Source organism: Octopus bimaculoides, chromosome 24, assembly GCF_046866305.1.
Source record: "Octopus bimaculoides isolate indiv1 chromosome 24, ASM4686630v1, whole genome shotgun sequence".
Taxonomy (NCBI): domain Eukaryota; kingdom Metazoa; phylum Mollusca; class Cephalopoda; order Octopoda; family Octopodidae; genus Octopus; species Octopus bimaculoides.
This window is the reverse complement of record NC_142951.1, coordinates 11,480,521-11,493,813: the sequence shown is the minus strand read 5'-3', so window position 1 is coordinate 11,493,813 and position 13,293 is coordinate 11,480,521. Positions and strand designations below refer to the sequence as shown.

The 13,293-nt window shown below is 38.4% G+C and overlaps 1 protein-coding gene across 1 annotated transcript in view; it reads left to right on the top strand.

The window, feature by feature from the left end:
* The first annotated feature begins 8,896 nt into the window (after positions 1-8,896).
* The window catches only part of LOC128250800 (uncharacterized), a 28,005-nt gene continuing 23,608 nt past the window's right edge, over positions 8,897-13,293 (top strand). Inside the window, exon 1 of the mRNA XM_089340925.1 lies at positions 8,897-9,162. The gene's annotated coding sequence lies outside the window, so the exon portion shown is untranslated. The remainder of the gene's footprint in view (positions 9,163-13,293) is intronic.

The window sequence follows — 13,293 nt, the reverse complement described above, 5'->3', positions numbered from 1 at the left end:
GTTCGTGAGTTTGGTTTGTCGATGATAGCTCGATTCCTGCTACAACTTGTTCCAAGAATTTAGAGTTATCGCCCTTACATTCATCATAATTACCATAGTAACTCTAATTACAATGGTTGCAGGTGTTTTATTATAACAACAGTTCTTAAGCTCGCAAATGCTGCTGCTGCTACTGCTACTGCTGCTGCAGTTGATTTTATACTTGCAATTGTTGTAGTTGTAATTATTATTGTTTTGGTGCTGCTGCTGTTTTTGGTGGTAGTGGTGCTGGTGCTAATGGTTAGTTAAATTCAGGTCTGCTCCAACATAAATTATAGCGACATTTTGTGTTTAAGATGACAATGGTATAGTGTGTAGAATAAATGGCTGCTATGTCTAGCACTTTAGGAACTTATAATGACTGAGGATAGGTGGAGGTGGAGATGAATGAGCGGTCGAAGGGACATAACTACATTAGCTGTTATGGTTTGGAAGAGATTTCAGTTCTATTAGGTTGTCAGGAAAATATGTTCGTTTCCAGCCACCTCCCCTCCTACAAACCTACCCACCTGTCTCTTTTAATCCTTTACAATGTTATTCGAATTAATATTTTTTTCGTAGTGCTTCATGGTTTATTTATAGCACTGTTCTTTGCCTGCCACTTTGGTTTATCGTTTATCTTTACGCTTTTTAAAAGTGCGAAGCAGGGAAAAAAATCAAAAACATTATCTGACATTTTAATGTATTCGTTTCAATTTTTGGCTTATGGACAGCCATTTTGGAGGCCGGGTAAGTTGATTACATCGACTGGTACTTATTCTATCGACTCCAAAAGACGAAAGGTAAAGTCGACTTCGCTGGAATTTGAACACAGAACGTAAAAGCGAACGAAATGCCTCTAGGTATTTTGTACGGCATGCTAATGATTCTGCCAGTTCGCCGCCCAATACTACATTCCTACTCTTCTCTACTGTATGCACAAGAACTGAAATTTTGGGTGATGGTTACAAATGAGTAGATCGACCCCTGTGGTCAACTGCTACTTGTTTTATCGACCTCGAAAGGATGAGAGGTAAAGTCAACCTCGGCGGAATTTGAAATCAGAACGTAAACACGAATGAAATACCGCTAAGCATTTTTCCCGGCGTGCTAACGATTCTGCCAGTTTTTGCCGCTTTCTGACAGCCTAATATATTAAACAGATGTAAGGCAGTGAGATGACAGAATCGTTACCGCGCCGCGTAAAATCCTTAGCGGCATTTCGTCCGTCTTTACGTTCTGATTTCAAATTCCGCTGAGACTAACTTTCGTTCTTTCGGGGTTGATTGAATAACTACTAGTGGAGCACTGGTGTGGTCAATGTAATCTACTTAGCACTTCTCCCAAGATTGCTGGCCTTATCCCAAAACTTGAAACCAGTGTATTAGACAGATGTAATCTGCATTAAGAGAGGTGGGTAAAATCTCATTACTTTATGTTGTAGCTCTTCTATTTTTAGCCATAAAGGATATCGCCTGTTATACTTAAATTTTATTGCTTTAAACTACATTTAACTATCTTCCCATTTTATTCAAAGCATAGTTTACAAGAAGGAAAAAAGTTCATTAGAAGTATGAAAGATCAAATTATCGAGATAAAACCCCATTAACTACCTCACCATGGAAACAAAGGAAAGAGAGAAAAAAGTAGAATTAAGCAGCAGAAGATGAGGGAGGAATTAACAGGTTGTACATCTCAGAACAAATGTTGTGTTCAACCGCACCTCGTGGAAATGATCGCTATTCACTCTATTAACTATTTAGTCTACTACATCAATAGAGGTAATACTTGTATCACTAGGGTTAATAAGACTCCGAGAAAAGGCCACCAATAGCACAATGAAAGTAAATTAGCAGCAACCAAACATATGGGATAAGTATGCCCTAGAAAAAGTCTCAGAAAATGCCAAAGCAACTATATGCTACAATACACAGATAGAGGAGAGATCAATTCTAATACTCCAGATATTGTTCTCAAGGACAACCAAGAAAATAAATGCTTTCTAACCGACATATCAGTCCCGACAGATGGTAATCTATCTCTGTATCTCTAAAAGAACCAGATAATCTGCCGAAATACCAAGATCTGGAAATAGAGACAACCTGAATGTGGAGCCTGAAAGCAGAAGGAATCCCTAAGATAATGCCCAGTCCTCCATTTCACGGATGTTAACAGTAAATGAAGCGCCTGACTAGTGAAACGCCTCCCTTTCACAGAGAGAGGAAGAGCGCGCGTTCCAATTTGGTTAGGCGTAAACTGGGACAGACGATAATATATAATGGAGTGAGGTAAACATTCGCCATCTTTGCCCGACTTGTCAGGGACAGCTTAATCACAGCCTATTTCTGAGTGACACTAGCCACCCTGATCGTTACGTTGTCCTATGTTTTCTCCACTAGGAGATGTGGATCAAACTAGACCCCGAACTGTTTGACCAGCCTTCACGTCCAGCGTTCCACGACGTTATTGGACCGTATGGACCTGCCTCTCTGCAGGCCCACTCACTTTACTTTGTTAAATGTTGCTCTTGCTACCTCCAGAGTAGTGCCAATCAGGCATTTGTGTATAATACTTTTTTAGTGTCTTCCTCTATTTCCTCTGGCGTGTTTAGAAATATTATTCTGTCACTCTTTGTAAGGTGTGCTGTTGCATCTCTAACCTTTTTTTCTGACACCTTAACGTCCTTCCTTCTACGACATAGTTGTACGAATGCGAAACCCAGTTTGTTTAGAAATAAGAACGGCCGATATTTTGGTTGTATTAATTTTTGCATTGGCAGTAGCGCTCGTACTTGTGTCATTAATTTTATCCTGCTCGTCACTGCTGCTGTTGCTTCTGTTGTTGTTGTTTTTTTCCTCTTGATATTGTTGTTGCCTGTGATTTGTCTCTCGACCATATCAATTACAGGTGGTAAAAAAAATGTCATAATGGCTGTTCCAACAGCTATTTCTTCACTCGATTTGGGAAGCACTAGTGTTACATTTTGCTTTGAAATACTAAATAATAAATTTTGAATTTCAAAATTCGTTTTTCAAGAGCGAAGTTTTCGCCACACAAGCGAACTACAAGCAAAGCGAACTACAAGCAAAGCGACCTACCTTATTTAGTCAAACAGTCAAACAATAATTCGTATACCAAATAATAATAAAAGATATTTTAAAGAAAACTTACGAGTCATGAACAAACGTTCTCTTTTTCCAAACAAAAATAATGATAATAATGATAATAATAATGATGATGACGATGATGATGATGATGATGATGATAATAATAATAATAATAATAATAATAATAATAATAATAATAATAATAATAATAAGAAGAAGAAGAAGAAGAAGAAGAAGAAGAAGAAGAAGAAGAAGAAGAAGAAGAAGAAGAAGAAGAAGAAGAAGAAGAAGAAGAAGAAGAAGAAGAAGAAGAGGAGACACCGGGGAAGTTTGACATAAGGAGACACCGGGGAAGTTTAACAGAAAGGAGACACCGGGGAAGTTTAACAGAAAGGAGACACCGGGGAAGTTTAACATGTGAGAACGATAAATCACTGCTCCGAAATTTATCCAAAAACATCAGAAATAAAGACATCGCATGGAGCCAAAAAATAGCTGACAAAGGGTTGGACTATATCCGAGTAAGTAATACTCATTGAAATTTATTTCTATTTTTCCAAATATAATGATGTATTTTAACTTGATACCTCCACTACCCGCACAGCGATCGTAAACACACGTGTTAGATCAAAATTCAGACCATCTCCAAACCCAAACACCATGTCCAAAAACTTACAAACAGATTAAATAACACCGGTATTATTCCACCCAAGAATAACAACCGAGAAGTGCGTACTGTAAGCTTATTACGCAAAAAATACGAAGATCTGAACGTGCAAAACAATCTGACAACAGAAATGAACGATCCGGTACCCTACGAAAACGATGACCGTCAAAATAAAGGGCCGGACGTTGTTCCTCATGTCCCGCAAACAAAACCAAAACGGCATAAATGGACACGTGAGGAATACATTTCGATCCTACACGCCTATTTCACAGCAGTGCTCTACCCCAAAAACGAAAACGCAACAACACATACATATAAAATATGGAAGAAAAATAATGTAAATAAAGACCTCGATAAAACAATGAACCCTAACAAACTAGCTAACATAAGAAGATATATTCTAAAAGCAAAAAAGATATCAGAAATAGAAATAGAACAATTGAAAGGAAAAATACATCAGGAAAATCTAGATAATAGTCACACAGCAATGCCAAATAATAATATAAACACTGCGATAGCAGAACACGAGGACAAACGTAACATTTCAGGCAAAAACGAAGTAAACAAAAAGCAACAAACCCAGACTGTAGAGATGTATAATAGTGTACAAAAAGCACCAATCCAGAACACCACAGACAAACATATGAATGAAAAGGAAGGCAAAACAAATCTAAAGCCTGGGAATAACGAAGGGAAACCTAATAATTACGATACTATGAAAATGAGAATAACCGAAGAACTGAAAACCACAGATCTTAGAATGGACCACAGATTATATCTCCCAAAAATCAAACTAGACAATAAAACAACATCAATAATAAATAGCATAAACCTGGCCGTCACGGAACTAACAACCACAGAAACAACAGGCAATATCACTGAGCTAAATGACATAATATATGCGGCAGCCACTGCAGCCACAAAAGAAGCAGGATACTCACTCAAACCCATCCGAACAGGAGTTCTACCACCCAAACAGACCTTGTGGATAAATAACATCCAGAACAAAATTACAAAAAAGAGAAAAGATTTATCGATTCTCAACGAAATTAGTAGACAATCAACACAACTAAGTAACAAGAAGAAAACAAAAATACTGTACAAATACAGCATTACAGAAAAAGACTTACCTGAGGCAAAAGAAAAACTAAGGCAAGACATCCTTGCCAAAGCACAAAGGATACGCCGGTATGAGAAACGCCAACGTTTCTTTGAACAAAACAAACAGTTCAAATCCAACCCAAAAAAACTCTACCAAGAACTGGGTAAAAATAAAATAGACATTACTTCAGCACCAACAGCAGAAGAACTGGAAGAATTCTGGAAACAAATATGGTCGGTGAGGCAACAATAACCCCAGAAAAGGACCATTAAAACAACGAACTTAGCACCTGAGCAACTCTGGGCCCCTATAACAACTGAAGAGGTCACCCAGACACTGCAAAGACTAAGCAACTGGAAGGCACCTGGACACGACAAGATCCCCAACTTCTGGTTAAAACACCCGCCAGGAATGCATAAAAAGCTGGCAGAAAACTTTAACAACATACTAGCAGAACCAGAGACAATGCCTGAATGGCTCACGAAAGGGAAAACCATCTTAATCCCCAAATCTACGGAAACGGAGAAACCACAAAACTACAGACCTATAACCTGTCTCCCTACGATCTACAAAGCCTTTACTGCAATAATATCGCAGAGATTGAGTAAACACCTGCAAAATAACAACCTGTTTCCAAAAGAGCAGAAGGGATGCTGCAAGGGCTCATATGGCTGTAAAGACCAATTATTGATCAATAAAGCCATAACTGAAGACAGCCGCAGAAAGAAGAAAGGCCTCAGTATGGCCTGGGTGGACTACGAAAAGGCTTTCGACAGTGTTCCCCACACGTGGATTCTGGAAACACTAGCCATAAACAAGGTGGCACCAATTATTATAAAATACATAGAGCACTCAATGAACAAATGGCAGACAGTGCTACAGCTCCAAACAAAAGAAGGACTTGTGAAAACGAAAGCCATCCCCATTAGAAGAGGAATATTCTAGGGAGACACGCTATCTCCACTCCTGTTCTGCCTGGCACTCACACCTTTAACTGAATTGCTAAATAGAACTGGATGCGGTTACAAATGCTACGGAAAAACAGTCAGCCACCTTTTATATATGGATGACCTAAAATTATATGCAAAAAATGACAAATAGCTAGAAACACTACTACAGGCAGTACACGGCTTTACCAAGGAAATCGATATGAAATTCGGATTAGAAAAATGTGCCAAAGCAACCCTGAAAAGAGGAAAATTAGTTAAAAGTAGCAATATAACACTAGATAAGGCCAATGAAATAAGAGAACTAGACGAAAGCCAACCATATAAATATTTAGGAGTCAATGAACTAGATAGGATACAACATACACAAATGAAAGAAAAAATAAAGAAAGAGTACTATAGACGAGTTAGGTCAATACTAAAAACAGAGCTCAATGCTAAAAACAAGATAATGGGTATCAACACTTTAGCTGTCCTAGTTATAAGCTACAGCTACAACATCCTTAACTGGACACTAAACGAACTATCTAAAATAGACAGAAAAACAAGAAAAATAATGACAGGATATAGGATGCATCACCCAAAATCTGACATAGAAAGGCTATATATACAACGCACAGAAGGTAGCAGGGGTCTTATACAGCTGGAAAACTATTATAAAATAACCACCATAGGACTGCAAAAATACAAGAAGAAACAACAAAAGCTATAAAACAAATGAAATTCAAACTAAAACTAGAACAGCAACGGACCATGATAAAACGATGGCAAGAAAAGCCCCTACATGGTAAATACTGGGCTAAACTAAATGCAAAAGAAATAGACAGAGAAAAATCCCAGCAATGGTTGAGAAGCTCAGGACTCAAAGCAGAGACTGAAGAATTTTTAATTGCTGCACAAGACCAAAGCTTCCCCACCAGAAATTACCAAAAACGTATAATGAAACGAAACATAACAAGTAACTGTAGAGTTTGTGGAGATGGACAAGAAACAATAAATCATATTATCTCTGGCTGCCCAGTCCTGGCTAAGAAGGAATATATTCACAGACACGACAGAACAGGGACCTATATACACTGGAAGCTATGCCAACACTATGGAATAACAACAGAAAAAAGATGGTATAAACACACGCCACAAAAGGTCACAGAAAACGAGAAAGCAACCATACTCTGGGATATGCCAATACACACAGATAGAGAAATTAAGGCCAATAGACCAGATAAAGTTGTCAAAGATCATGAAGAGAAAAATGCTTTCTAATTGATGTATCAATACCAGCAGATGACAACGTCTCTCTAAAAGAAATGGAAAAACTTTCAAAATACAAAGATCTGGAAATAGAGGTAACTCGAATGTGGAATCTAAAAACAGAAACAATTCCTATTATAGTAGGTGCCTTAGGTATAATAAAAAAATATTCAGATAAATGCATAACAAAAACACCAGGACTTACAAATGTATATAACATACAGAAAATTGCACTACTGGGCACAGCACACATCCTACGCAAAACACTTTCAATACAGTAACCATAAGAGCACCACAGCAAACCTCAGCGCATACCCAAGGCGCACAGAGCTGCGCTCGGTAGTGAAGTGAAAGCACGTTATAAAAATAAAACTACTGAATAATAATAATAATAATAATAATAAGAAGAAGAAGAAGAAGAAGAAGAAGAAGAAGAAGAAGAAGAAGAAGAAGAAGAAGAAGAAGAAGAAGAAGAAGAAGAATTTCTACTCTAGGCAGAAGGCCTTGAAAATTTTGTGGGGAAGGGGACTAGTCGATTACATCGACACTAGTGTGTAACTGATACTTATTTCATCGACCCCGAAATGATGAAAGACAAAGTACACCTTGGCGGAATTTGAACTCAGAATGTAGCAACGGACGAAATACCGCGAAGCATTTCGCCTAGCCTGCTAACGATTCTCCCAGCTCGCCGCCTTAATAATAATAATAATGATGATGATAATAATAATAATAATAAATCGACGCCAGTGTTTCACTGGTACTTAATTTATCGACGTCGAAGGACAAAAGGCAAAGTGGACCTCAGCGGAATTTGAACTCAGAACGTAGCAGGAGATGAAATAGAGCTAAGCATTTAATTCTGCGTACTAACGATTCTGCAAGCTCGCCACCTTAACAAGATGAAATATTACCAATGAATACGCGAACCTTATCCGTGCTGAGATACACTGCTCGTTGTTCAAATTGGAGAAAGATAAGGAATTGGATAGGACTAGGGAAGCTGCCTAGTATGAATAACAGACACCACTCTAAAGATAATACGACGGGCTCTATTTACTAAGAAATGGAGTAAGTAAAGGATTGTGTTGGGTGCAGAAGACACCATAAGTGCTGCGATTTCGGATTGGAAAAATTAAAGATTGCTTGCCAACATAACATGGCAGTTCTGGCTTAGGATGAATGTTGCTGTAATTTAGCCCCAGGAGACATCGTCTCCAGCTGGCTGTATGACACGATCTGTGTCCATATATTTTCGAACAAGGGCATTAAGCACACCTATTCAGCTCAAAGCAATATGTTTCGAGATTTCCGGGTTATTTCCCTTCATCATCATAGAATAATTGTTCGTCTATACATACATACATATATGCACATATGCATGCAGGCATACACTCACACACGCATACATACATACATACATACATACATACATAGTTAGGAGTGTACATATATATATATATATATATCTATATATATATATATATATATATATATATATATATATATATGTATATATATATATATATATATATACATATATATATATATATATATATATATATATATATATATATATATATGTATGTATGTATGTATGTATGTATGTATGTATGTATATGTGAGTGCACATACATAAATTTATACATAATAAATATAAACAAACATATATGCAGATATGCATAACTACAACGCAGGCGATTCATAGATTCATAGATTCATAAATCAGTCCTCACAGCATCGTAAAACAGAGTTCTTAGATCTTAAGTTGGCATCTTTTATGCTATTTATCTTTATGACTCAACAGAAACATATTCACTACTTGTGCGCCTAATATGTGTGCATGTTCATCTCTTTCTCTTGTTAATTGAGAATATATCTTGACCGGTCACCTGCTTGGTGGCAAGGTTCTGAAGGACAGCATCTTGCTTCGTTCACCACCTGTTAAAACTTAAGGCCTTGAAGAGTTTTATAGTCTCAGATATCGTGATCACTTGTAGTGTATAAATTAATGATTTGCGTTCACCCGCCAAAACTCATGTTCGTCCATACTTTGCTTCAGACGGGTTGGTATGTATCCTATTGCTCCATTAATAATCCTCAATAATATTAATACGCTATTTTTTTTTTGTTTTTGTAGGTACCTGTTTTGTGCATCGCACTTATTTCAAAGAAGTGGCAAAGCGAGAGAGAGAGGAGGATAGAGAGGAAGTAAGAGAGAAAGAGAGAGAGTGAAAGAGACAGTGGGTGGATACGGCGTTCGTTTTGTGTTTTTAAATGTTTATCACATCACAAGAGAAGTAGATACATAGATACATATACACATTGTTAAATCAAAAGCGGGAGAGAAGAGAAAAGGATGTGAAAGAGTAAGAAAGTGAGAGAGATAGTAGATATATAAATCCAAAGAAAAGTTCAAATCTAGATACATAGACACAGCAAATATTGGATGTCAATTTCACTTTTCATTACCACACGAGGATAAAATTAACTCACAAATGGCTGAGTACTCCACAGACATGCATAACAGTGACGTAGTTCTCAGGGAGATTCAACCTCATACAGAATATGACAAGGCTGGCCTCTTTGAATTACAAATACAACTCAAGACATATATATGAATGTATTTGTGTGTGTGTAGCTTAGGTTAGTTAAAACATGTTTGCAATAATAATTGTCACGTGGTGGAAATAAATGCAATTACCAAACTTTCATTCATAAATCCATTTATTATTTCGTTCCTTTGCATTTCAATTTGTACATTTGTACCCAGAAAGTTTCACCAACTGCACGCCAGAAGAAATGGAAAAAGGGGTAATTTTATCTCCTAAATATTCTGTCTTGCAATAAATACCAGAGGCACTTAAAACGTACTTAAACACAGATTCAGTGTCCCGCAATAATGAAGAGGAGGTTCAGAACTATCCATTTGAATTCATAAACTCACTCACTCCATCCGGTATGCCTCCTCATCGCCTCAACTTAAATGTAGGGCTATTGTAATGCTGCTAAGAAATCTTTCGATCAGTCAAGGATTATGTAATGGGACTCGCATGAAAGTGCAAAGACTTCATGAACATTGTGTAGAGGTATCATTGGATCCAACAGATGTTATACAGTTCTAATTCTCAGAATTAAACTTAGCCCAAGTGATGTAAATATTCCATTCACACTAAACAGACTTCAGTTTCGACTTCGACTTGCATATTCAATGACAATTAATAAGGCTCAAGGGCAAACATTTGAAAAAGTTGGAATACATTTGCTTCGACTGATATTTTCTCATGGCCAATTATATGTCGGATTTTCAAGAGCACGAGCTATGAACGATATCAAAGTAAGAATTGCTCTCCTGTGTGAACTTTCTGTCCAGCAGTCGCCATGATAGGTCACTGACCACTACATTTATATTTTTTCTCTACTTGTTTTTCTCCTTATTTCTTTCTGTTGAAGAGCGTAGCTCGAAACGTTAAAGACTTTCTCTATTCCCGAGCGTTAAACTAATACATCCTTTTGTTGTTTACACCACCTGTCCTCGTCTGTTGTTGTTTTTTCGTAAATTTTCCCATAAGAATTATGATATTCAATTGGGATAACAGACAAGGCCAAAAACGTGGTGTGGCATACACACAAAATATTGTCTACCATGAAGTACTGTGAGGACGACCCCCGTATCAGCTAGCATCACCACCACACCAGCCGCTTGATCATTACACATCCACATTACACCAGTTAGGCGCTTACTGGATCTCTCCCCAGCCAGCATCACAACTACTTCCAAACCCGTCGTATATGTATGTATGTATGTATGTATGTATGTATGTGTGCGTGTGCGTGTGTGTGTGTGTGTGTGTGTTTGTGTCTGTGTTTGTCCCATTGCTTGACAACCGATGTAGGTGCGTTGCGTCACTGTAACTTAGCTGTTCAGCAGAAGAGACTAATAGAATAAGCACCAGGCTTACAGGGAATAAGTCAAGGGGTCAATTTCTTCGACTAAAGGGTGGTGTTCCAGCATGGCCACCACCGTCAAATGACTAAAACAAGTAAAAGAATAAAAGAATACCAGAAAAAGTCCGTACCACTAAACCAAGAAGGTTCTTTGAATATGTGCGATGTATTTTAATGTTAAATAGCAATTCCGTTTGCGTTTGCGTTTGTGTAACTGAGATATTTTGGTTGGATTATTTATTCATTGCTGTTACTTTACTTTCTATGTTTTGTAACTATCACAATATACTTTTCTAGGCCTGAAATTTTCGTGGGGAGGAGGCCAGTTGATTAGATCGACTGCAGTACACAACTGGTACTTAATTTATTGGCCTCGAAACGAAGAAAGGCGAAGTCGACCTCGGCAGAAATTGAACTCAGAACGTAAAAACAAACGCTCATAATACACAAATATTTCTCATGGCGCCAGTACACTGTTTACGGATGCTTACATTTTTTGTTTTCCGTGAATTTTTCACGGGTCGAGCTAGTAGGTGTGAATAATGCATGTATGTATGTATGTATGTATTATGCATGTATGTGTGTGTATGTATTATGTATGCAGGGGTAGATGAGCGGTGGATGGACGTGTGTGAATGTATGTATGTATACATGCGTGTATATGTCCGTATGTATGTATGTATGTATGTATGTGTGGAGGCGCAATGGCCCAGTGGTTAGGGCAGCGGACTTGTGGTCATAGGATCACACTTTCGATTCCCAGACCGGGCGTTGTGAGTGTTTATTGAGCGAAAGCACCTAAAGCTCCACGAGGCTCCGGCAGGGGATGGTGGTGAACCCTGCTGTACTCTTTCACCACAACTTTCTCTCACTCTTACTTCCTGTTTCTGTTGTGCCTGTAATTCAAAGGGTCAGCCTTGTCACACTGTGTCACGCTGAATATCCCCGAGAACTACGTTAAGGGTACACGTGTCTGTGGAGTGCTCAGCCACTTGCACGTTAATCTCAGGAGCAGGCTGTTCCATTGATCGGATCAACTGGAACCCTCGTCGTTGTAAGCGACGGAGTGCCAAAATGTATGTATGTATGTATGTTTGTATGTATGTGTGTGTGTATGTATGTATGTATATCAGAATGAAGGATAGCAGGATTCCTAAGCAGATGCTATATGGTGAAATTGTGAATGGAAGGAGACTCCGGCAGAAACCAAGGCTGCGATTTAAGGACTGTGTCAAGTCCTCATTAAAGGCCTGTGATATGCAGGAGACTGACTGGGAGAACAATGCCTGTCATTGCCACAGTTGGAAGAAGCTGGATAAGGAGGGGATCGACACTTTTGAGAGAGCACGTATGCAGCATGAAGAATTTAAGCGAGCTACGCGAAAGTGCACGGCTCGTATAGTGAATGGAGAAAGCTTGGTCTGCAATGTTTGCAGTCGTATATGCTTGTCAAGAGCAGGGCTCATTAGCCACCAACGGAGACGCAAATGCAAAATACAATTTAGTCCTAGAGCGCACAATGTTCCTGAAGGTCGGCAATGGTTTTCCTCGGTCACGAGTGGACGGCCATCATCACCATGTATGTATGTATGTATGTATATCCTGGGTATGACATTAAACTGTATTTGGTGTTGAGCCTCCTGTTCCTAAATTTTGGAGTTGTGGTGAGAGTAGAGTCACCCCTTAATTACCATTACTCCAAGGTCAGCCTGTCAGAGTCCCATCTACGAGTTGAATATATTTCCCAGAGGTAGAAGGGGCTTCCGTTATTTTTGACAGAACCATGAGTATGGCATCTCTTCTGGGAGCAAGATACTCTGACATAAAACATGCTATCAAAATAGTACCAATCGTCTTGCAGTGCTTATCACTGGAACCTACAGCGGCAACCGAAAGAGTGGAAAATGTGTTGCACAAACCTTTGTCATTTAAATTCCATGACATATTGATGTCTCACTATCATTTCATTTCTTGATCAACGGTTTGGTACTTTAAGAAGTCCTATGGTACTGGATACGCGGTAACGTCCTGGAAACATATCTCCGCACACATGCAGGGATGAAAGTAAAACAGAACAATCAGGCTGAATGGGAGACGGCTATCGTCCGACAAGGCAAGGCAATTATCATATTCATATCTAAGTTTGTGTGTATGTATGTATTTACGAATCTATAAGAATTATTCTACTGCTCAATTAGTTTAACCTATCTCAAACTACGAAGTAGTTGTATACTGTCAACTTAATGTGACAGT